The sequence below is a fragment of the Crassostrea angulata genome, chromosome 8, assembly GCF_025612915.1.
Source record: "Crassostrea angulata isolate pt1a10 chromosome 8, ASM2561291v2, whole genome shotgun sequence".
NCBI lineage: Eukaryota > Metazoa > Mollusca > Bivalvia > Ostreida > Ostreidae > Magallana > Magallana angulata.
In genome coordinates this window covers 9,531,000-9,555,563 of record NC_069118.1, presented here as the reverse complement: position 1 = coordinate 9,555,563, position 24,564 = coordinate 9,531,000, and the positions used below count along the sequence as shown (strand labels likewise).

The 24,564-nt window shown below is 34.1% G+C and overlaps 1 pseudogene; it reads left to right on the top strand.

Moving 5' to 3' along the window:
* Positions 1–2,281: 2,281 nt before the first annotated feature.
* Positions 2,282–3,348, top strand: LOC128159098 (3'-5' ssDNA/RNA exonuclease TatD-like; annotated as a pseudogene).
* The last annotated feature ends 21,216 nt before the right edge of the window (positions 3,349–24,564 follow it).

The following is a 24,564-nucleotide window of genomic DNA, read 5'->3' as shown; positions in this document are numbered from 1 at the left end:
TTTCTCCAATACAACCAAATTCTAAATGCACTCAAGTTTCCAATGCCAATTCCAAAAGATTTGTGAGCAGTCAAAAACCAGCATCTGACAAACAGTCGTCAGAACCTATTTCCGAGTCTCAAACTTCACAGGACAAACCTAGTGCTGTGGGGTCTCAGACTCCAAGCTGCTGTGGGGTCTCAGACTCCAAGCGAACCAAGCCGGGGTAGAACGACAAAGAAAACCAAGCGACGCAGATCGCGGTCTACTAGTTCGTCATCATCGGATAATGCTTCATCTAATTGGACCCGTACCTCGAGAAGCAGGTCAAGAAGTAAAAGTCCGCAGATACAAACGATGCCGGTATTCAAAGGTAGTGACAGCCCAAATTGGGAATCTTTCATATACCAGTTTGAGCGAGTTGCAGCGCACAGAGGATGGTCCGCAAACAAGAAAGCTTTTCGTCTGCTGGATTGTTTACGAGATGTAGTTTTAGAGTACGCCCGGAAAGTAAATAAAAATGGCGACTACAAAGACCTTAAACGGCACCTCAAGCAGAGATTCAGCAGGAAGGAAGTGCAAATTCTTGCTCGTCGTCTGTTACCCTTCACTAAGCAGCTTGAAATGAGAACGTTGAGGAGTTTGCACAGCGCGTCTACTTTTTAACACTGGATGGCTATGAAAGTTGTGAAGGAAACATGATTGAGGAAATTGCAACAGAAACTTTTCTACGTGGCTGTCGAGATAAGGAGGCCGCCATGATGGCCATGGACAGAGAACCAACAACATTGCAAAAAGCAGTTAAATATGTAAAAGCTGCTATTGCCAATCACACTGTGCTCTATATGGAACTAGAGGAGCTAGCGGAGCAACTGCCTATTTTCAACGCCAAGTTTCTATTCCTAGCAGGGAGGGGTCCCCAACACGTGATTGTTCTCCTTGTAGGGCTGAATCCAAGCTGTCTAATGAGAAGGATAAAAACAATTGTTCATTGGATGAGCATGTTAGCCATCTTACCTCCCTGGTTGAGAAGTTGGCAACTAGTGTCCAACAATCACTCAGCGGGAATCTAGTTCGACGCAGCTCACCAGTACCAAGAGGCCTTCCCTTTGAGAAAAATCAAAGTCTCAGTAGATCAGCAGCCAGAGGACAGCGCTTCCCTTAACCCATAGTAATAGTTCCAACGAAGCTAAAGGCCAACCAGCAAGGGATTTAAAGAAGAAGGGGTCAGGCTATTAGGCCCACACTTGACCCTTGATTAGAGTGGCCTAACTGATCATGTTATTACTATACGACGTACTTTAGAAAGAAGTATTAAGCTGGATATCACCATGGAAGGGGGAAGCCTATAAGCGGTATTATAGATACAGCCGCAACGATAACACTTATCAACGAGAGCTTAATCCCAGATAACCAGCTAGCCACGAACGAGCTCATCAAGTTAAAAGGAATAGGATCCCAGATAATGCATGGCAGGTTGATAAAAGGAGTTGGTTTTGCAGTTGGGAATCTTCATGTCTCCTGGGACTGCTGCGCTGTTCCAATAGATGATGAAATGATACTAGGACTCGACTTTCTGGCAGCGTACCATGGAATTGTCAACATTAAGGAGTGCACCATTTTGCTGGAGAACAACACATTTTCATTAAAGCTGATATCGGATCTAAAACAGCACCCTAACTCTTATGTCCAGATACAATGTATGCAGCCAAACACCAGTTAAAGTACCTGTTCAACTAGAAAACCACTTAACAGGTGAATATGTTGTCTCTCCTGTACGCCTAAACTCGGAGTTGCTAGGATCCTATACCCTTGGAAGGGGCAATACCACAGCTATGAGCTTTATAAATGACTCAAGTACTGCGGTTAGACCACCAGTGGTCCCTGATGTGAAGGCACCCAATCCCAAGTCAGTGTCTAGGGTTTCATGCTCTGACACACATTCAACACACATCGGGAAGTACCACTGTACGATCTGTAACACAAGCCTCCACAGGCACGTTAAGCGCAACGTGTTGCGTAGCCACTTGCCGTGGTTCTGGATTGGTAGCCTATCCTCTTGGGAATGCAGACAGCTTAAAGGATCAGTCCTAAGCCTGACCGTTAAACATACCATGGCCCACAAGGGAGAACAGCGTTCCTTTGATGAAGACAGCTTGCATGAATGTGCCAGCTGTTTAACGTATCCCTACATTTGTTGATAGAGTGGTTTTGGGCCGAGGACTTGGATAAGTTGCTTCATATGTTGTCCACCTACCATAGTGGTGCTACAGGAGAGTTCACAGTTGCAGAATTACAACTAATGAGGTTCTACTCTGCCCATTATAGCACGACCAGGCCGCACAGTTCAGCATCTCCCCAATGAACCATATTGCATGCGTGCTCCACTGGCAGGTTATTTCCACCGTGTTGAAAGCCCAGACAGTAGAACACCAAGTGGCTTTCCAGAGCCATCAGTGCCGCCTGCTGAATACTATTAGTAGTGGAATGACAATAGACAAACCATTGCGATATGAGGAACCCGTCATGCTGGTGAATAGCCACTTTCAGCTAGACAAAGTGCTTGGGCGTTCAGGCTACACAAACTGGGGCGATCTTCAGAGAGACCTACATGGCAGAGGGCACTTGGAGCTGGTGGTGGCCAATTACGTATTTCTTCAGGATTGGGGCAAATGGGATAGACACATAGGATCGTCACGTAACTTAAAGGTTTCCTTTGGGCTTCATCCTCACGTGGTGTGTGATGCATCGTCCGAAATATTGGACAAGCTTGGCGTGCTTGCTGGCTTACCACAATACTGTGCAATTGGAGAGGCGGGGGTAGACCTGACGAAAAGTGCCACTGCAGTCCCTGTGGTGATCCTTACGAATGTCGGCACACTCGACTGAGGAAACAGCTAGATTTCCTGTCTGAGGCCCTCCAGATTGCAAGGAGTTTGGGCAAGCCAGTGATCTTGCATTGTCGAGATGACGGTTCCGAAGAGGCAGCCGCACAGACGCTCTCAACCATCCAGATGATGGACAGGTCGGATCATGTTTTCCATCGCCACTGTTTCACTGGCGAGGCCCAAGAGGTGCGTCAGTGGCAAAAGGAGCTGCCACATGCCAAATTTGGAGTAAATCCAAGACCCAAGGACGGTAGCGCTAATACCATCAGAGCGGCTTCTCCTGGAGACTAATGCTCCGTATTTGCCCCTTGATCCTAGATGTCGCCTCAACCATCCATGCAATGTGTTGTCCCTGGCCAAACAAATTGCCTTCATCAGGAACACTCCACCCTCACTCCTCCTGAAGGTGGCTACCGCCGATGCCATGGACATCTACGAATGCCCCTAAATCCGTCATCCTGTAGATGGTCTACGATACTGATGTACACTATATATACCTTTTTTAGTTGCGTTTTCATATGTGCCTAGGGAAAGTACATATAACAGCAATATTTTTGATATTGTGATCTGGGCCATCCAGTTATGTAGATTTTTATATTTTTTGTTTGTTTTTTTTTCTCTTCGTTCCTTCCACCACTTACTGCTCCAGTACTATTGAAACTGATTTTTTTTTTACTGTGTAGGGATTCTATCTCTCACATACCTTCATTCATATCACACCGAGTACTGCAGAAGTCAAGCATTCGAATGTGACTTATCTAAAGCATTACAGGACATCATTTTTGAGAGGGGTGGATTTTTCTAATTTAATATTATGGGATTCGCCAATGGATATCATCGGCTCTACAAGAAGGGGAGGAGTGTGGTACCACAGCCCGACTCTTCCGTGCGTGTGCTGCGACATATCCTGTCACTTAGCCTATATCCGGAGGGATTTGTCAGGTAACTTCATCGTCCATTACGACAATATTTCAATAAAATTGTACACGTATTTTTAATATTGTTCCTGAGTTTATCCATACAAATGTGATATTTTGAAAACATAAACTAAAGGCCCGCCCCCCCCCCCCCTTAATTTAGCGTTAATGTCATGCGCATGTGCAAGATTTTAAAATCCAAAAAATCAGATGATTTCGGGATTTTTTAAAGGAATTTTCTTTGATTATTACTTAGCGAAGCTTGATTGAGAAAAAATGAAAACAAATTGATAATCTTCAAGTACCAATGATGTTTAAAATATATGAAACAAAGACAGTACTTATCCGATTTCTCGGTATTAAAGCCCAAAAAATTGAGTTTATTATGTTAATATAGTAGCATAGATAAATAACGGTTTTTTGTATTCTAGATGCTGTTAAGGTATGCAGATTAGTCATACATATTGCCCTTATACGTTGTTGTAAGAGTAAGCCGCGACTAATTTTTCCTCGAATGACTAATGTTGAGTTTACACATACATGTCAGTTTCAAAATAAAGCGACAAGTGCGAAACATTGGAAAGAACATTCCATCCAAGGATAATTTTGACAAAAAACCTTGAATTTCTTTGATTTTTGCCTATCAAATGTGAGATTTGATTTCACTGCACACAGAACGATGGTTCAAGATTAAATGAGAAGATTTATAATTTTAGTATAGAGCTTCTTGGACATCATAATCATGCCTTTAGTTTTCCCCTACATGTGTAGTAGTAGAAAAGATTTCTTTTTTTAAAATATATGGTTTTTTAAGACATTGTTAGTCCCACCCATGAGGTCCCTTGGGGGGTAAGTTCATATATTTTACAGGTGAGGTTACTCTCATCCTAAATATAATTCACACAAAAAATGGTAACAAATCGCCTTGCAGTGTTAAAGAGAAAAATTCAAATATAAATTATTAACTCTCCTTATTTTGGTGACACCTTTTTATGCGTCTGCAAGCCCTGTTGAAAGCAGTACAAGAAGAATTGCTACCCAACTCAGAGATTTGAACTCCATCCATGGCAAACAAATGCGGACATGAAATTTAAATTTCATGATATCAAATATATTTTCCCCCAGCACGGATTATGGCGGTGGTAACAAAGCTGTTAAATCGTTTTCTGGCCATATTTATTGCATCTTGGTCGATAAAAACACACCAGTGCTGTTGGGAAATAACCTGTGACCAAAATAAAACAGTGTCCGTCAACAGCTTGGCCAAATTTACCGAGATGTTGAAGACTTTTAATCTTAAAATCTTATCACTCGAAAGGTTTCCCCCACAATGCAAGACAAAGAAGTTGGAACAGTCCTTTCCCTTTGGTTAAAACTTAATTTTTGGCATAATCCTACCCCATTCGTTCCACCCTTACCCGACCAAAAATACGGTTGCTTGATGCCTTTCTATCTCAACGTGAATTCACAAAAGTTAATGCCTTGTCTTGCAAAATAATATCAAGGTTGATGTACTGATATATTAATATATTATTTTAACAACTCTCCTAACAACAAAACCAACAATACAAATGTTAGCATCTACAATACAGAATTATTGGAAATTTACACATGTACCAGTATGTCTGAACACGGCGAAATCACCGTAAATATTAATTACCAAAAAAATTTCAGCTCAGTTTAATCAATCCTTTTGAAAATATCCTATGTCCTCAGTTTATTATTTGTATGCGCATGTGCTCGTTATCGAGGTCGTAAGTCTGGCCTAAACTTAGTCCGATATGTATTGTTTTAACATAGAAAATAAAACAAGTTAATATAATAAATATATAATTATAACCATAGATCAGAGTGTTAAGCAACTGTCAATCAACCATACATTTAACGTTCAAATTACGATAATTTCTTACTTATTGAAAAAATATCATAGGTTGGGATAAATATTTTTATTGATTTGATATCTGGACCTGTGGCAATGTAATATGTGGAACAAAATTAGTCTAGGAATTGATTGATGACATTTTCAACACTAACTTTTTATCACATTTCAAATATGGTTTTTTTTAATCTTTTAATCAATTAATTTAATTATTTATTATTTACTTATTTAATTAATTTATAAAGTCATAGGGTGTATTTTCATAAATTAAGGACATTAAACGAGTCTGAAACACAGTGGTGACTTTCGTCGTATTTTCATATTCAAATTTTAACAATAGAAAAATACATTTATGATTTACCTATACATGTAACTACCTGAGTATGACAACTTTCACTCATCAAACATGGCGTAATAAAGGGGGAATGAAACCGGTGAATTCATTGAAATATCCCGTTCACACATATTTTGCATTGAAGTTGGAAAAAAAATTAAATTAAAAAGGGACCGGTGACATATGTTAAGAGGTACAAGTTGCTGGCCTTTAAAAAAGGACTGCAATACGTGGACCATTTGCATGTGTTTCCAACGAAAACGTGAAAGCCTTAAAATTATCACAGATTCCACCGATTCTATCCCCCTGCTTTAAACCACTAAATTTGTACGTTGTATAATGTATGTGTATAGTTGACTTTTAATCTCAGAATTTAAAGGGTTCATACTTCTAAAATAATCATGATCTATATTAATGAAGATTGCATGTATAGTATCAGGCATTCGGCGAATTCTACTATTTGCGCACACATTACGCTTCGCACTACTTTGTTAACTATGCAGTGGCAGCTTTGTGTAAATCATTTTCATATTATGATGCATTTTTCTTGAGATTTAAACTTTTATACAGTGACATAATTATTCAATCATCTATTATATACAGTCACATAATTATTCAATCATACTTAAATGCTTAAATAATTTTAATCGGGAAGTACTTCTATAAAAGTAAAGCTACATATGTATTCGGAAAACAATAAAATTATGTTATTTGATGCATGTTGTAGTTTCGGCATAACATTACCTTATTTCATAATACTGACAGTTTATATCACATGCCAATCATTTCTTTGAAAGGAATACTTTGTTTCTGTAATGTTTATCGACAACTTTACAATTACAGCGCCTTTGAACTTAGAATTATGTGCATATGGCATGGAATCCCGATCCCGATTCAGATAAACCTGTGCTAGCCTGGTTCCCTGAGCTACCAATTATGTACAGGAACCAGACCAGCTCATGCGCAGGCTGAATTTTCCCCCATAGCATCTGGTTTAACCTCGCTTATATATTTTCTGCGTGGACCTCAGGGTCCACGCAATCACTCTTTGTCTTTCTTTACATGTATGAATATCTCCAATTTCTTCTTAATATACCGAACTTGTGAATTTTGCATGAGTATGTGATTTTATGATTCTGAGAATGTTCGGTTTTGGCAATACTTTACCTCAAACTTTCTAAGTGTGGTTAAAGCTTTATTTAATTTCTTTGACGACGAACACGAGAACAGAAAAAGCTTATTTGAACCTTCGGTTCAAGAGAGCAAAAATGTAAAATACTTTTTACAATATTTCTAGCTGATACTTCAATCAATCAAGCGAAACAGGTGACACGTGATCTATTTGTTTCTCCCAACTGGATGGCGTCATTTTTCAACCTTTCAATATAGTTTGCATAGTGTAAAAAATTGCATATATTCCTATTACGAGTAGTTAGCATTGTACATACAAGTGTGGTTATATGCTGATTTTTCAATGCATAATGATGATGTATTAATGCCCGTTTTATCCTGCTTTCGCACTTTAGTGATGAAAACTGGTTTGCATTTTTATATCGTATCGTCCGATTCTTATAACTGTGTAGAAGCGGACTAGGCTAACGCGCTTTACCCTAGTCCAAGGTCGCGAAAGGGAAGCATGCTTCAGATTTTTTCGCACGTCTTTTACCTTTTCCATGGTTGATTCTAAAAACTATTGCGCAGTATATGTTGGCTGCTGCTAGTTTTGAATGTCCACTCGTTAATCTGCATTAAATTGTTCGTATTTGTAGAGATTACGCGTGCCGAGGATTTGCTCCAAACTAGGGTAAAGATGATAAGCGATATTTTGCGATTAGAGTAAAGTATTTTGTGACTAAGGTATAGGTTACCTGCAAAACATTTAAATAGTTATATTGTTTGAATTAATTTGTAACTGCTTTTAACAATATATAAAATTGAAATAGACTTTTTTCCATATCCATCACTGCTACTGTCGTTTTAAAAGAGGATTGAAGATATTTTTAAGGTACCTGATGTACAAATGAGACTGAGGCCTCGGGATTTTCCGTTATGATCTCGGTAGGTTACGGAAATTTGAAGATTGGAATAAAATGAAACATTTTACGTCTTTCTCGCACGCATTCCTCGTAAGGCTTTACGCGACTGATGTGACCCGCAATTTACGACTTCGCTGTAATGGTAAAAATACTTCTACCTGCTTTTTGTTGAATAAAAAAGCTTAAATTAAAATGTTTAACTCTCGAGTAACAAGTTCTCAATCGTAAAGTATAGACTAAAATCAAATTACACGGTATCAAGTCTTTAGACAGCAGTGGATTTTGTAAGAAAAATGTAGAAACCATAGTCCATGGTTTTTTTTCCTTGTGATAGTATACATACTCTGTGGAGTGAACTGAGTCTTCATATTTACAGAAAGACTTCTGAAAGGATTGGGTTTAATGTATTAAATATCATGTTCGGTGAAGTCCATTAACATGTCATAATAAAGTTATTAATTTTATTATTCTATCTATGAAACAATACTTATTTCCTTGTCTGATGTTGAACAAGGTGCCAACACTGATTGGTTTTCTTGGTCATTTAAAGATAAAATATAATGTTGAAAGATATGCTGCAATTCAAAGTTCTAAAGTGCATAAATTTGAAAAACAGTTGGATAGTTGGAAAGAAATATTTGACTAATAACTTTTCTCTTTGTCTCTTATTTGTTTTATGTTTTGTTTTTTCTTTCTTGTGTATTATGAACTTTACAACAATTTTTTCCTTTTCCTTACTCTTTTGTTTTTTGTTGTTATTTGTTATTACTTTTTTTTTTCAAGCAGGTAACCACTGCTTAGCGCAATTAAAAAAAGTATATTATTTAAAATATGATGGCGAGTGTGTGAGTTGGTGTGTTTGTGTGTGGTTTTAGTGGGTGTAATTGTGTGTATGCTTGTATTTCAAAAATAAATTATAAAAAAAAAAAAATACACGGTATCAGGAATATGCGTTAAAGTACATGATTGCGAGGAAGTAGTTAAAATCGCTTGACGTATACATCGTCATTGTAGAACACAAATTTTGTTCATAACGTTATTATTATTGAAATATAATGGCAGTTTTTATTCATTAAATATAAATCATGCATACATGTACATATGTCTTCGTCAGACGTCAAATAGCAATACGTGTGATTAAATTGTGTATTTTTCAGTGTTGTGGTGTTTTACGTAATGGGTTATCGATTTGCCAGAAGAGTGCCTTTCTTATCTGCAAAAATAGTCCCTTAATATAGACCCTAAAAAGTATACAAGAAGACATTTATGCTCTTTATAAGAAACTCCTTAGAGCGTTACCTAATCACGTTTAAAGTTTTAAAAATCTTTACCCTAGTCACAGAATTGCTTTATCCTAATCATAGTCGAAAGTTTTCCTTACCTTTTCGCTATTGTAAGGAAAGATTCTGCAAAAGTTTTACAAATGTTACGGTTATACATTTCAGATCGTGTAATTAGTGTATTTTTTTTCGTCATACTACCCCGACAAATGCGTAAAGTTAGTGTAAAAATCCCTATCACCATCTTGGACTAGGGTAAAGTGCGTTACCCTAATCCGCTTCTACACATCCAGATATAAATTTGACTTATCAATTAATATCGAGATCAATATACATATAAAACAACAATATCCCTCTTTACGGAAATTGGTTTATTATTTAGTTAATGACCAAAGAAATGAATATATCTACATAACTCATTGAACAATTTTATTGATTTAAATATTGTAATGTCATATCAAATAGTGTTTAAATTCTGTCTGTATAATAGACGTATTATAATTTGGACCGGACAAGAATATAGTATGTTGGTTTATTTATAAATTTTCAAATTATGTCTTGCTTAGTACATGACGTAAAAAAAGGATACTCGCATTACATGCATGGAAAAGTTTAAGATCAAATTACAAATTGATTTAATTCTACGAAGACATTATAGCTTTAAGAAAAGAATATCTAAAAGAACAATTTTATGATATTTGTAGCAAAAAGATACATCTATTGGATTACACAATTGTATACTTTAAAAACTTTTTCGACTTATCAATAAATATCAATATATTTTAAATCTTATTGGAATGAATTTACAAAATATTGTTTTCTTTTATTCTTCATAAGCTACTTTTGGGTACCATTCAAAACAAAAACTTCCAAATAATCATGCTAAATTACCAAATACATTATACCTTGGACTTATGAACAATCGAAGTCTTGGCTATTACCTATGGAATAGAGTTCCAGTATGAATAATGTTCCAATATATTTAGCAATATAGCGAGTGACGTTTATATGCATCACTATTGACTCTTTACAGTGTCAGCATCTGCAGTCTCACTTCCTAGACCAATTATACTCACTTGCGAATTGAAACGTCTTGGTCTATAATAAAGAGCAACATAGATTAAATACATAAATAATAAATGCCTTTTAAGGAGTTTTTCAAATTAATGTTTCTTTACCTGCTTTTGATATACCCAAAAGTGACAACGACAGATAATGCAAGGATGAGTAGTACGGCACCTATCACGATTCCAACAACGCTTTCTACACCGAGCTTGTCGCTTTTTACTCTACAGTCTACAATGTTCAAAGGAAATAAACTTGGTATAAATATAAATTGGTATAAATATAATTCTTTGCTTCATTTAAAGACTCATTTCTTGTTTTACCAGCGTCTACACTCTCGGACCAGTCATAAGCTGTTACTTCAGAAAGACACATCCGACAGTTACTAAGGGGTGACTTTGTCCCATCAACATAAAGATAACCACCAATAAAACAAAATCCAGCCTAAAAAACATTTATTCGCTCTTTACATTTGATTATTTGTTATTTGAATTTTAAAGATTTACAACCATACTGTACCCAATAAGCACAAATATTAAAACTCCGTTTTGGAATTTTTAAAAAGAAAAAATATTTGTTTGCAGACATTTTGATTTAAAATGTCAATATAAAGGATAAAATTTCAAACCTTCAATGTAAAATTCAACTCTCCGTTTACGACTTCAAAAATTTGGAATGTTGAATTGAAAATATGCAACTCTTCATCTTCGCCGAAATTTCGCCCGTCGTTGCTAATTGATATTTTGTAGCCTGTGATAAACATATCTTCTTTTGCAAGGCCACCAGACCTGGAGTTTTGCTCTACTTCACAAAACATAGTCATAAGTGTACTTGGGTTTCCTTTTGTATCCTGATACGAATCGCTTATTTCTTTTGATCCGTTAACATTAATCTGAATAAAAGAAAAAAATAGTAATTAGGTTTATCAAAAAAAATTACCTAATGGACGATAAAATGTAATATGTTTGTACATAGAATGTTTTTATCCTGCAAGTTGGTTTTCCTTCCTCTGTGAACCCATCTCCTTCTAGTACAGCAGATGCACAGTTCATCGTTTCTACATCACACAATCCACTGTCCTCGATTCCATAGACGATTGGAGGAATCGACAAATCTATTCCACAGTCACCACCACCGTATCCATCCTCACATATGCATGTACCTTGTATATGAACAGCAAAAACAATGTGATTTTCGATTCTTTCTAAACATAATAAAAGTTTCCAGTAAAAGGGATATATAAAGATGGATGAATAATCAATATTTCTATCAAGAGGAAATTCGGCAACTCAGAGTATATAAATCGAAGATCACCGGGGAGTTGGGTGGAGGCTTTTCTAAGGTATCCCACTCCTCAATGTTGTTATATCAAGAATTTCTAGAGAAATATATCATTAAAATTTGTAGACGAAACATACTTGAACAATACAAAGAGAAAAGGCTTTTATTCCTCTGAGTTATGGCCCATTTAATTTGACCTCTTTGCAACTGAAATGCAACTTTAGCCTGAGTAGGCTTCTTTGCTAGTTTTTATAACTAAAGCAAACTTATTCCATCGAATACTTTTTTTAATTACGCACAATGGTTAGACTGAATAGAGAGATTAAGAACAAGCTTCATAAATTTGTGTGACCTTTTGCACTTAGAATATACAATCTGACTTGAAATTAAAAAAAAAAAGAATATCAAACATTTTATAAGAGTTATCCACTTTGCTTAGATATGTATTTAGTTTTTTTGACATAATAAACCATGGGGGTCCCTGATGTCAGGTTTCGGATATAGGGCTTCGAGAGTAGGATTCTTGTAAAATTTGGCTTCAAAATTTCGGATACAGGGCTTCGGGAGTAAAATTCTTGCAAAATTTGGCTTCACAATTTTCAAAAAAATTTATTATACATGTATTTACATGTTTTTATGTTAAATTTTTATCACACTCTCAAGATTCAATTTTGTACATGTCACATAAAGCCTATATACTATTTTACAAACCAAGCAAATGATTTGCGTAATAAATTAGGTACAGTGTATAATGAAAAAGGAATCTGTATTGAAAATTCATAAAATGGCTCGTTACTGTTATTTTCCTTTTAAAAATCCTTCCGCACGAAAAAATAGTTCCCCAAAAACATGTTTGTTATTTGAATTCAAATGGGTTCTCTTAATGAATGTTGTGTAATTATGAAATGATAATCTTTCTGTGATGATGTAATAAATATCATATTTATTTCAAATATAATGATCATAAGCGCAATGAAATCAAAACGTGAGGAGTGAGATACCTTAAGCACCTGTGCAATAAAATTGGAAGAGCCAATTTTGTAAAATGTCATTCTTTAAGTATATATATGCTTGCTTGTATCTTAAAAGAATCTGAGCTTCCTCAATATCATTTTTAAAATATATTTTTTTCCATTGTAACAGAGACCTCTAGCAACCAACTTGTCGTCTGTCTTCTTTTTACTTTTTTGTATATCATTATATGTATTTTATACAAAACTTGTTGGCAACAAATATAAGTGCTGATTTTTTTAAAAAATATTAAAAAAGAAATAATGAAAGTACCACTTGAACACTTTCCCCTTCCTAGACATTCGTTTATACACGATATGTTTTTCACAATTTCAGCAATGGATACTCCACCATCTTCTGTTTTGTTTTGAAGCGTCGCGTTGACTCTGACCTCTGCAAGACATTTACCCTTGATTCCTTCTCTAGCATCCACCATCCATTTTGTGGAGTTCGTAAGCTAAACGATAAATAATTCATAATGAAATGCTGTAAAATGTATATAAAAATATCTGAATTCAATAATCGTAATATCAAATATACATTGCATCCGTTTGTTACAAACAGAGATTAGAAAGTACGTAATTTGTATTAAATAATGTAATAGCATGTATAATTGTATTATATAAATTGCGTAATAAAAATTACCAGTATATCAAGTATGCATGTATTAATAGCAATCTCAGGATTAACATTTGGAATGCTTTTACACATTTTAAATGATGGTGATTCGTCCATAAATGAAGTACAAGCTTGGAATGCCTCTTCCTCTGTCATAACCATCGATTTGGTGACTTCTGCTTCCTATCAACAATTTTAAATAATTATTCTTTTTACCTAAATATAGATTTTAATACAAATTATATTTCTTTTTATCAACAAAAAATCCTTTTAAAAACCCTTCTTTTTATCAACAAAAATCCTTTTTAAAAACCCCACCTTAATATAAGGAGATCGCTTGTTTCTTCTTGTTCTCGTTTGTCTTAAAACTTGGACATTCCATTTTCTGTCTGCTCTTAGATAGCAATTTTGTGGCTGAGGTACTGGAGTTCCTCGATCACAAGTCACAACTGAACTCGAAGAGCAGTCTATGGAATGTTCGACTTTTTCTTTGTTATCATTTTTTCGACAGACACATAACTGATCATTTTCTTTCCATTGATTTCCATTTAAGTCATAATTGTCGGCAAATAAGTTCTTAACCTCTTGGGTAACTCTAATAAAATTTTAATGTAAAACAATGTTTAAGTAAAAATATATGAAAAAAACGAATATCTTTTAATGCCAACTTGTATGATATCAAAATGTTGATTGCAATATCATATATTTTCATACATATTACAAATTGAATTACATAACACAATTGACCTCAAGAGAAAAGAAAGTTTTTACCTCCATGATTTTGAAAATGTATCTGGCTGAAACCGATAATCTATTAAACCTAATGTATCACAATTTCTCTCCGTGTCACCATTCTTAAAAGGACTACCATCAGATTTCAGAAAATCGTCTTTACAATCATTTGTAAGTGTGCCACACAATCCTCGTGTTTTTCCAACGTCCCGCAGTGACGGAAAAATTTGGACGGTCATAAATGTTTCGCCACGAAGAACACTTTCAATACGAGAACCAAGCGGCGTATACATCTTTAAAATATATATGTAAATAATTTTATGATTATTACTTGAATTAAATGTCAAACAGAGGAAAAGACAAACAGACAGACAGTAAGATAAACAGATTTTTTTGAGACACATAATACATTGATGTTCAAATGCAAAAAAAACTTACTATATATTTGCTATTACTATCTTTATGTACACTTAATTGTCCGTTCTTACAAAGTGTAAATTTTGTTTTTCTTTGGTAATCTTTATTGCATCTGTCGATAACGAATATGTCACCTCCCGCTCGTACTGCCACTCCACATGTGCAGTGGGGTGTCTGTGAGTTGTGGTTACAGGACTCTTGTCTGATTTGGACCTTCATGAAAAAAAGTGACAAATATGTTTAAGGATTACGTTTACTTAGGGGCGAAACAAAATCCACTAATAGGAACGAATCAAAGTACTGACAGGAGTTTATTTTATCGATTAGTATTATTTATTTAAAATCAACGATATGTTATTTTGCATGCATGGCAAGTAAATTCCTATAAATATGTGAATTACGCACATTTTTTATAACATGAACTCTCATACAGGAATTTCATGAAAATACAATATCAATCATGTTGTGTAATATTCAAAGAATTAATCAATCAAACTACTTATCAGTGATCGAAATAGTTATGAAAAATTGTATGGATCCAAGCAAAATTGAACTCTATTCTCGTTCAACCAGACTCAGCTGTATCCGTTAATCTCCAACAAGCAAGAGAGACTCTCTGCTTGTCGGAGATTTAAAGACACATCCGAGCGTCTGGTTGAACGAGACTATATTGAACTCTGGTGTAGGAATACATAAAAATGTACGACTACAACAAAGATCTTAATTATTCGTACCATTTAAAATCTGACTATTTACAAGGCATCTATAAATTAGTTTCCTTGAAAAACAATGCTTAAGAACTCATTACATCGTATTTATTGATTAGCACTAAATGTTGTCAGCGGTGTTGATTTGTGCTTAGGTCCAAACACTGTTTCGGTTTGCCAAAGTAACTGCATAGGCGAGTTGATTAAAATCAACTCCCAAAAACTACTTTTTTTACATTGTAGCTCCACTATTGTGGTGCTATTTTTCACTTTCAAATAACTAGGTCAATGACCTACTTTTTCTGCTAGTGACCTCTGAATGTTATTTTAAAAATAATTGTCAAAATTTGTCAAAATTGTCCACCTTTTTCAAGGTTTTCTTTATTTTGTAATTATTAGAGATAATAAAACAAATTGTAGGTTGGGAAATGATAAAATACGAATAGATTTACTAATTTTATATATGACCGAATCGTTTTAAGCTCATATTTTAAGTTTGATTTAGTCTGAATTTCCTCAATCAATTTCAAAAATTGTACCCATTTTTGATCGAGTTTTACAAAAACTTACTAATAGGAGCTCCAAACCATTGATTGCCTAAAACTGTTTTTGTTGTCTGTATTATGTTGACATTAACATTATATAAGGTCAATGATCAAAATTTCGAGATAATTTATCTTGAATCGATTTTATATGTTTTACAGATTTTTCCAATCGCGTTGCAGCCAGTGATATAAATTTATAGACGAGTAAATACAACCATAAGATATGTAAAATGATATGAAAAAAAAAATATAGAAACTTAACTTTTGCAATTTCATTGCAACAGAAAGTTTTTAAGAGAAAAAAAGAAAATGAAAAAATTAAACCGAATTTCCTCTGTTTTAATATCAATCTACCTTTGTCGGAGCATATCTCCCTCAAGTAAACAAATTATGTATATCAATATCGATATTTGTTAATAGCGTTGTTATTCTGTGTTTTAAAAACAACTTTGAACTTCAGATATTGAACTTTGTAAAAATATTTTTTGAAATCTCAAACCCTGAGTAAACGTAATCCTGAAACGACTATAATTTGAGAATAAAGTTCATATAGCCATTACATTGATCGATTATAATGCAAGTGATAAAACGGGCAGATCGGTTATACTCTACACTACTATATTAAAATAATAGACTCGAATTTTGGGGGTTTATTATCGATAAATCGAAAGAATACCGTCTTTTGTTTGATATATTTTAAGCATCATTGATACTTGGAGGTTACCAATTTGTTTTTATTTTTTCTCAATCAATCAACGAAAATTCCTCAAATAATTTCGGAAATCATATGGATTTTTTGGGTTTTACAATCTTGCGCATGCGCTTTACGTTCACGCTAAATCACTGTTAGCTTTTTAGTTTATGTTTCCAAAATATCACATTTGCATAGATAAACTCAGAAACTTAGAACTAACATATTGCCTCCCTGGAGATTTGAATGTCAACATGGTATGTTAATTTGAAGTGAGTAAAAAACGTTGGTGAAAAAGTGTGAATTCTTCAATAATAGAATTAAATTTACAGCCTCAAAATGGTTTGTTATGAATAATTTGACTTTCCAAAATCTTTTCGGAGCGATTCGATTTGCAATTTTCTGCTACATTACGGGTATATGGGAGACATTTCAACTGTGGTGAAAGCCTGTCCCGAGACAGATTATTCTAACAAAGCAGAGTGAAGTGAAATTTATAGCATTATTGTAGACTTAAAACTTGGTTATGTAATGTCAATTATACGGTGTGTCGATGTATCTATTTAATAAATTTCCGATATCATATGCAATGTCAACCGTGCAAGCACGCGTCAAAATCAAGTTATGATATAAACATTTAACTAGTGGGAGGGGTGTCGGCTTGTGACCATGGGCTAGGGTACGAGAACTATGCAAACAATATCCAATTTAAAACTTTTGAGAAACTGATAAAATATATGAAATATATATAAAATATAAAATAAATGATAAATTACGTTTAAGAATATACAGTTTAAAGTCAAGCATTGTTCTTGATTCTTTACACCTGCACGACTGAAAACAATTGGTTAAAGGAAATAACTACAAGAATAAGAAACATCAAAATTGATCAAATTAATATATATATATACATGTAGATATAAAACTGTTTAAATATTTCTATAGAAATATCATGTTTTATGAAAATTGTTAATTATTAGTACAAACACAAGGCTTGTAAGTTGCCAGAACTTCTATTCAAACCCCCTGCATATTAGATATACAATGAATATGTTCAAACCAATTAAACACAACTACTAAAAAAATAAATAGTGTCGTTTACTTTTAATTAAAATGGGGGATATTGATTAGGTTTGACCATCCGTCTGACCGTCTTCCGTCTATTATTCTGTTTGTGTTTAACACTTTCGTTAATCACAACAGAAACAAATTATTTCAGTAGTGGTTGGAAATAAATTTTACTACGACCACTATTGAAATAAATTATTTCAATCGTGATTGAGGGTGTATTTCATTATTAGATTCACTTTGCAACCACTATTGAGATAAATTATTTCAATAGTGGTTGGTGATGAACTTCACTAGAACAACTATTGAAATAATTTATTTCAATAGTGATTAAGATAAATTTTACTTCGACAACTATTGACATAAACTATTTCAATAGTGGTTGGTTATGATTTTCATTCTTAACTAGTGAAATACAAACATCAGTAAAATAATTAAGGTTTTCCGTTTCAAACAATCTTGGATACGGGGTAACCAATTTCTACTCTTGTTTACAGAGGGGGTCATTTTTCTTCATGTTTGACATGAAGAAAAATAACCCCTGGGTCTTGTTTCTTCAGAAAAATCCTATTATTCTTCAGCTAGGGGGGGGGGGGTCATTATTCTACGGGGGTCATAATTCTTCATTAAACCGGTCCACACCGGAAAAGTTCAAACAAATCAAGCTGTTTATCAGTTTAACTGTTTTCCTTTGGTATTTTTAGTTAGATAAATGAAAAATAACGTACAAAAGGCAAGTATACACGAAATATTTAATACAATTTACATTGAGCACTTCCGCTTGTCCGTTTCTGTCCCGAGACCAAAAACCCTCTTTCGACGAGATTTCAAAAACAGTAACGACTTGAACAACCAAACTTTGTGGGATAATATACATGTACCTATGTATATATATGTGTTAACCCTATTTTGTTTTATCTGGTGTAACTTCTGGTCGTCACAGGAAGTACACCCAATTTTGATTTTTTAAAAATATTTTGGTTATTTAGCATGGAAGTAACATTTTAGCTATAGAAATACAAAAGGTCATCTGTTCATGGTAAAAAAAAAATAAAAGTTGTACTTCCGGTAAGACATCTCAAATATCTCAGGTAGCCTTCTTTTTAGAAAACAAAGTACCCACAAGTATCAGAAACTGTGAGAGATCAAGACACAAAACTTATATGGATGATTGACAATTGATTGGACAGTTGTTTGACGGGTTTCATTTGGTCGTACGTCACTTCCGGTTCTCACTCAAACCGTTCGAGCAATAAAAGTTTTTTTTTTTAAACATTTCACTCAATTTTATGAACAGTAACATGGGTAAATGTACTAGAATATGTACTTTCAATTTCTTAATCACTACCGTTTGTTCGTTACCGGTCCGGAGACAAAAACCTTTTCTCTGTGAGATATTATAACTAAAAAAAAGCTTGAACATCCAAACTTTGAGAAAAGAAAAAACAATGTATGAAGATATGTTTACTGTTCTGTTCCGGCGTAACTTCTAGTCGTCACAGAAAGTACTCAATACTTGACATTTTGTCTTTTTTTTTGGTTTATTTCTTGGGAATTCCCAAGTGTATATATATATATATTAACGACGAACAATATTGTCAAACAAATACTTTTCGAGACATGTATATATATATATATATATATATATATATATATATATATATATATATATATATATATATATATATATATATATATATATATATATATATATATTTAAAAAAAACAATATGTAAGAGCTGAAAAGATAATATTTTCAAAGAGAATTATTACCACACAATGAATAAATTTTCACTTTAACAAAACCTAAGATGTTTATTTGGGAATATCGTAATGTTTTTAGTAGAGTTATTTGTTCGTGCGTATATTGAGAGGCAGAGATGATACAACCGTATAATTCGAGCTAAATCATCACTAAAAACCTAACCGGTAGAATAAATGATATGCATTGTCCAATTTTTGTGCATTATTATATATAGAATATCACACTTTTGTTTTGATCTCGGCCCTGGTATCAACCCGAGCGGTTGGTATCGGCCCAAGCCCGAAGGGCGCGGGCCGATACCATCATAGGCTGATACCAGGGACGAGATCAAAACAAAAGTGCGATGTTGTTTATATCATATATCTAAAATCAAAGACTTTAATTCAAATTTAAGTTCGAAATAAGGAATAATAATGTATCATGAAGAAGCTATAGATTTTTTTCGGATTTACAAAACTTGTTCGTTTTTTATTTCTTTTTATATGTGTTAAAACTGTAAGAGTTGTCGGACTTTGTTGACAAACCATCGTCATTTGAAATACAGTAGAAGGGAGTCTGTTGTCTGAAATGAAGCACTATCTTCTAGAATTCAAAATTATCGAGAGAGAAACTTCCCTCCTACGCAGCTTCGTTATCAGTCAAATTCTTTCACTGTGATTTCGTAAGTTTCCCGTCATATTCCATTCATAAAGATCAATACTATTATAGCAACTAGAAAGTTGTTTGAGAACGTACATACATGTACATGTAAGCGCGTCCATTTCTTTAACCCCTTAATTTTTACAGTCTAATCTCTGGTTTTCTAAGATTAAGTCTCGTTTCATCCTTGTTTATATCCTCCATATTTTAAACGTTGATTTTTATTAAATGAAGCGTGCTATTGTTCTAAATACACAACCGTTGTGTGGGTAACCTCCCCTTACTTGGATACACATCACTCTTTGGCGCTATTTTTGAATTATTATTTTTCAATTTTCGGTAATAAATAAAAATATTTCCGACGTGTAAGGTGATAATTTGTATTATATACAAATGTATTCATAATTCTATCGTTATTTCACAAACTAGTCTTAATTTAAAGCAGATACATGTATATACTGTATGGAAATTATCGATTTCAAATTTGAGGGCAATACACCCCCTTGACGACGGGCTGAGACAGAGAAATATCAACCCCGAGGGCGATACAGCCCTAGCTTTCGGTTGCTGTCTCACCTAGTCCAAAAAACGTGTATCAGGGCTGATACACTACTATGTATATGATATATACCTGTATTTTATGTACTAGGTGTTCCATATGCCCGAATTAATATTTTAGCATATTTAATGAAAAATGGCAAAATGGCATTTTTTTACAATTAATGTAAATTACCTCAATTTTTCCATCCACGTGTTCATACATAATGAAAACACCACTGTCATGAAAATCATAAGGCCTGCAATTAAATATTTTACGAAAATTATATATATATATATATATATATATATATATATATATATATATATATATATATATATATATATAAAGTTCTTAATCTAATAAAGCTTACCGTCTATCGAAGGTCAAAAAGTGTGGGTCATCCTGTGCTTGACAATATTTTTTTGACCAATCCGTGTCTGAAGCTTCCTCTATAACTACCTGCATTAAAAAGTGTACATTTCATACATAGTATACTTTTTACATCAAAAAAATCAAAAAGTGAATATTTCATTTGGAATAAAAGGTCCAACAAGCCCCTTGTCGTATACTTTTTATGACAATTTGTCATAATATGCATGTTTAAATGTTTGCTTTTATCGATGAAGACATGTACAATAAATTTGTTTAAAGGCCCCTTCCTACAAGGCTGTGTTATCACGGGTTACAAAATGTCTGAAACCGATGTGTTATCGCAGGGAAATTTTGAAAAACTTAACAGTTTTATGTGGAATTTTTACTCACCGCAACCGAAGCGTTTCTACGGAGCTTCTACGTCTAACTGCGTTCAAACTTATGGCTGCACCGATACTAAATGCTTATGTGGTGATAAAAATGTAAGACTCTTTACCTCAGGTTCACGATGTCCCCAGTACGCTAACTGCGTGCGCACGACGTTGATCGTCACTCATGAGTATATAAATTCTTGTACGAGCAGGAATTTTGAAGTTAATATTGGTAAATAAATGATGAATTATTTTTATGGAAATGAATTAAACATTAATTTTGAAATGATTTGTGCATAAGAAACAACTTGAAAACAAAAATTGCAGAAGACTGATAAACAAAAATAATCGTTATTAGTAATAAGAAAGGTAGGTATACATAAAAATTCCTTGAATATTTGCAAACGTAACACATAACATGGTCATCGATATCAAACTGGAGAGCACTTTTTATAATATTGCATGCTGTTTCTAAAGTTATTTTTGACAGGCTGAGAACGCACGAGGTTGAAAAGCCAAGTAATCGCAATATTTGCAGTAAAGGCTTAGTTTTATATCTGTTTAAACGCATTAAATTAAATAAAAACACCTTTAAACGCTGCAGATGCGCTGTAAAAGCGCAATAAAGACACAGTGACACCCTAAAGGACTCAAAGAGTTCTCTTTGTAAGCGCAGTAGACTTCTAGGTGTTTACTGTGTCTAAACTGGGATTGGTGAGTTACTTGACGCACCAACGGAGCTTTAGTGATACTGTTTAAGACCTTAGAGCGCTGTCACGGCTACCCTACTTCCTTTCAAATGGTGTTTATCAGGACGCAGGGCCAACGCCGGTGCATGGCGTTCTAAGTTCCCCTCTCACAACAAAAAAAGATGTCCCTGCGTTTTTATTGCGTTTTAGGAGTCTCTGTAGGTTTATCTCGGCGTTCTGCATTGTTCATGGGCGGAGCAGAATCGCCTTGAGGACGCAGCCTTGGTGTGGCTAGGGATAAACCTTATAGCTCATTGAATAAAAAAAGACTGACAAAGCTAAAGATACCAAGCTAATTACTGTGAAAACTTGTTTTCATCAAAAGCTATGATTGATAAGTTATATCTTTTTTCTTAATTAAAACATTTTACTTTTTCAGAATGTATGAATATCTGAATATCTCTTAATATCAAACACTGGTTTGAACTGTTTAAAAAAAATCCCTAAATGTGTGGAAAGCCCTTAACATCTTCTCTATTTTATTTGTTAAAAATAATTTTAGGTACATGCCTGAACGTCTGGAATTCTATAGTTACCCCATATGGGGTGATGCATATGCTTTTCTGTGGTAAGTTCAATCGTATAGGAAGCCGAATAGTAATGTAAGTTTTCCTCTCTGGCTGATATAATGATGCTGTGATTTTTTGACCAATCCGATGCTCGGATCTCTTTGGAACAAAATTTCTGATCAACAATGTTACTTTTTACTCCTACGTTCGCTTCGCATTGTTTTGAATCTAAGGACACCATTGTAAGCAAAAGACTGCATCTATCAAATTCTCCAGAAGGCGAGTGAGCGCAACCGATCCCAGCAGTTGGTCGTATTATTATAGCACCGGTTTCACCTCGTTTGAATTTGACAACTGGTGTCAAAACCTGTAAAAACACAATCCATATAGATCATATAGCTCACCTGACCAATAATATCAATTCAAGCAAGAGAACAAGTACAACCATTTTCTCCTAAAGAAACATTATTTTCAGTTTAGCGTTATCAATGTTCTTTTAAAGAGCACTTTTAAACGTGCATGTACATACGATGATACATTCTTTTTATTTTAAAGGATAACTTTTAACCATTTATTTTTTCTTTGTGAGTTGTGTTTTAGATACCTTTAATTTATCTTATTCTTATTAATTTTATTTTTTAAATTCTTTATTTAATCAAAGTCAATTTTACGATACAATAACGAGATTCTTCAAAGTATGCAATCAATTGAGAGTATCACTAGTATAGAGAGTATTGTTGCTGCATATCATTAATCAATAAAAAAAAAACTTTTTTTAACACTTAGAAACGTTTCTTGTAAAAATACATTTTGTGCCTGAAAGTTTGGGGAATATATATATATATATATTGCCAAATGTTTGCTTGATGTTCATTAGAGGTCCACTCTAATTTTGCTGTCCGTTCTGTGTTTTAGCTCACCTGAGCCAAAGGCTCAAATGAGATTTCTGATCAAAATTTGTTCGTTGTATATCGTTGTCTTAATCGTCATGTCGTCGTTGTCGTTGTAAACTTTTCGCATTCCCATCTTCTTCTCCAGAATTACTGGGAAGATTTAAACCTAACTTGGCACAAAGCAGTACTGGTTGAAGAGAATTCAAATTTGTTCAAATAAATGGCGATGCCTTCTTTAAAGGTGAGATAAATTTTGAGTCGTTGAAATACTTTTGGTGTTTTTCAAAAATCTTCTTCTTAAAAACTTATAAGCCAGGAAAGCCGAAACGGGTGTGGAAGCAGCCTCTCTAGTGTAAATTCAAGTTTGTTCAATCCATAGTCCCAAGGGATATAATGGGACAACAATGGGGGATCTTTAAATTTTTTCACTAGAATATCTAGGTAGAATCTTTAAAACATCTTTTAAAAATCTATTTGGCTCAAATTTATGTAGAAGCATCCTCAGGTAGTGTTGATTTAAATTTGTTGCTTTTCTTTTCGTAAAATGGGGTAGGGTGGGGCCACAATGGGGGGTCAAGTTTTACATAGCAATATATATAAACTTCTTTAAAAACTTTAAAAATCTTTAAAAACTTCTTCTCAATACTTTTAGGCACGAAATGCTCAAATTTGTATAGACGCATCCTCAATAAGTGTAAAATTAAGTTTGTTCAAATCATAGCCCCCGGTGATAGGGTGGGTGCATCAATTGAGGATGTTAAATTTTAGCATAGGAATATACATGTATAGAGAAAAAATAATTTGAAAAAGGATTCAGCCAAAAAAAAGCTAAAACCTGTCTGAAAGCACAGATTGTGCAGATTCAAGTTTGATCATGATTCCCTGAAGAAAAGTAACGTCACAAAGGGGCGGTAGGGAGTGTATAAGAATAAAAAAAAATATAAAACAACAAAAGCGGTTTGTTAATATTTGGAAAAAGTTCGGCATTTTTTAAAAACTCTCTGTGTGTGATTTACTGTACTTAATTGTCAAGATATTTTGAATTTGATACTATAATGCTCATTTAACCAAAGTTATGGCTATTGTTGCTCAGGTGAGCGATGTGACCCCTGGGCCTCTTGTTTAATTTTGTCTCGAGTTTTTTTAAGCAAATAAGACGTAATCTGACCAAGCTATATTTTGAGAAATTTAATCCTGCCATCAGTAAATGCTTATGATGTTCCTATTTGTTAAGAATTGTTCGATAGCAATCATAAGCTTGTACTCGTAAGAGACAA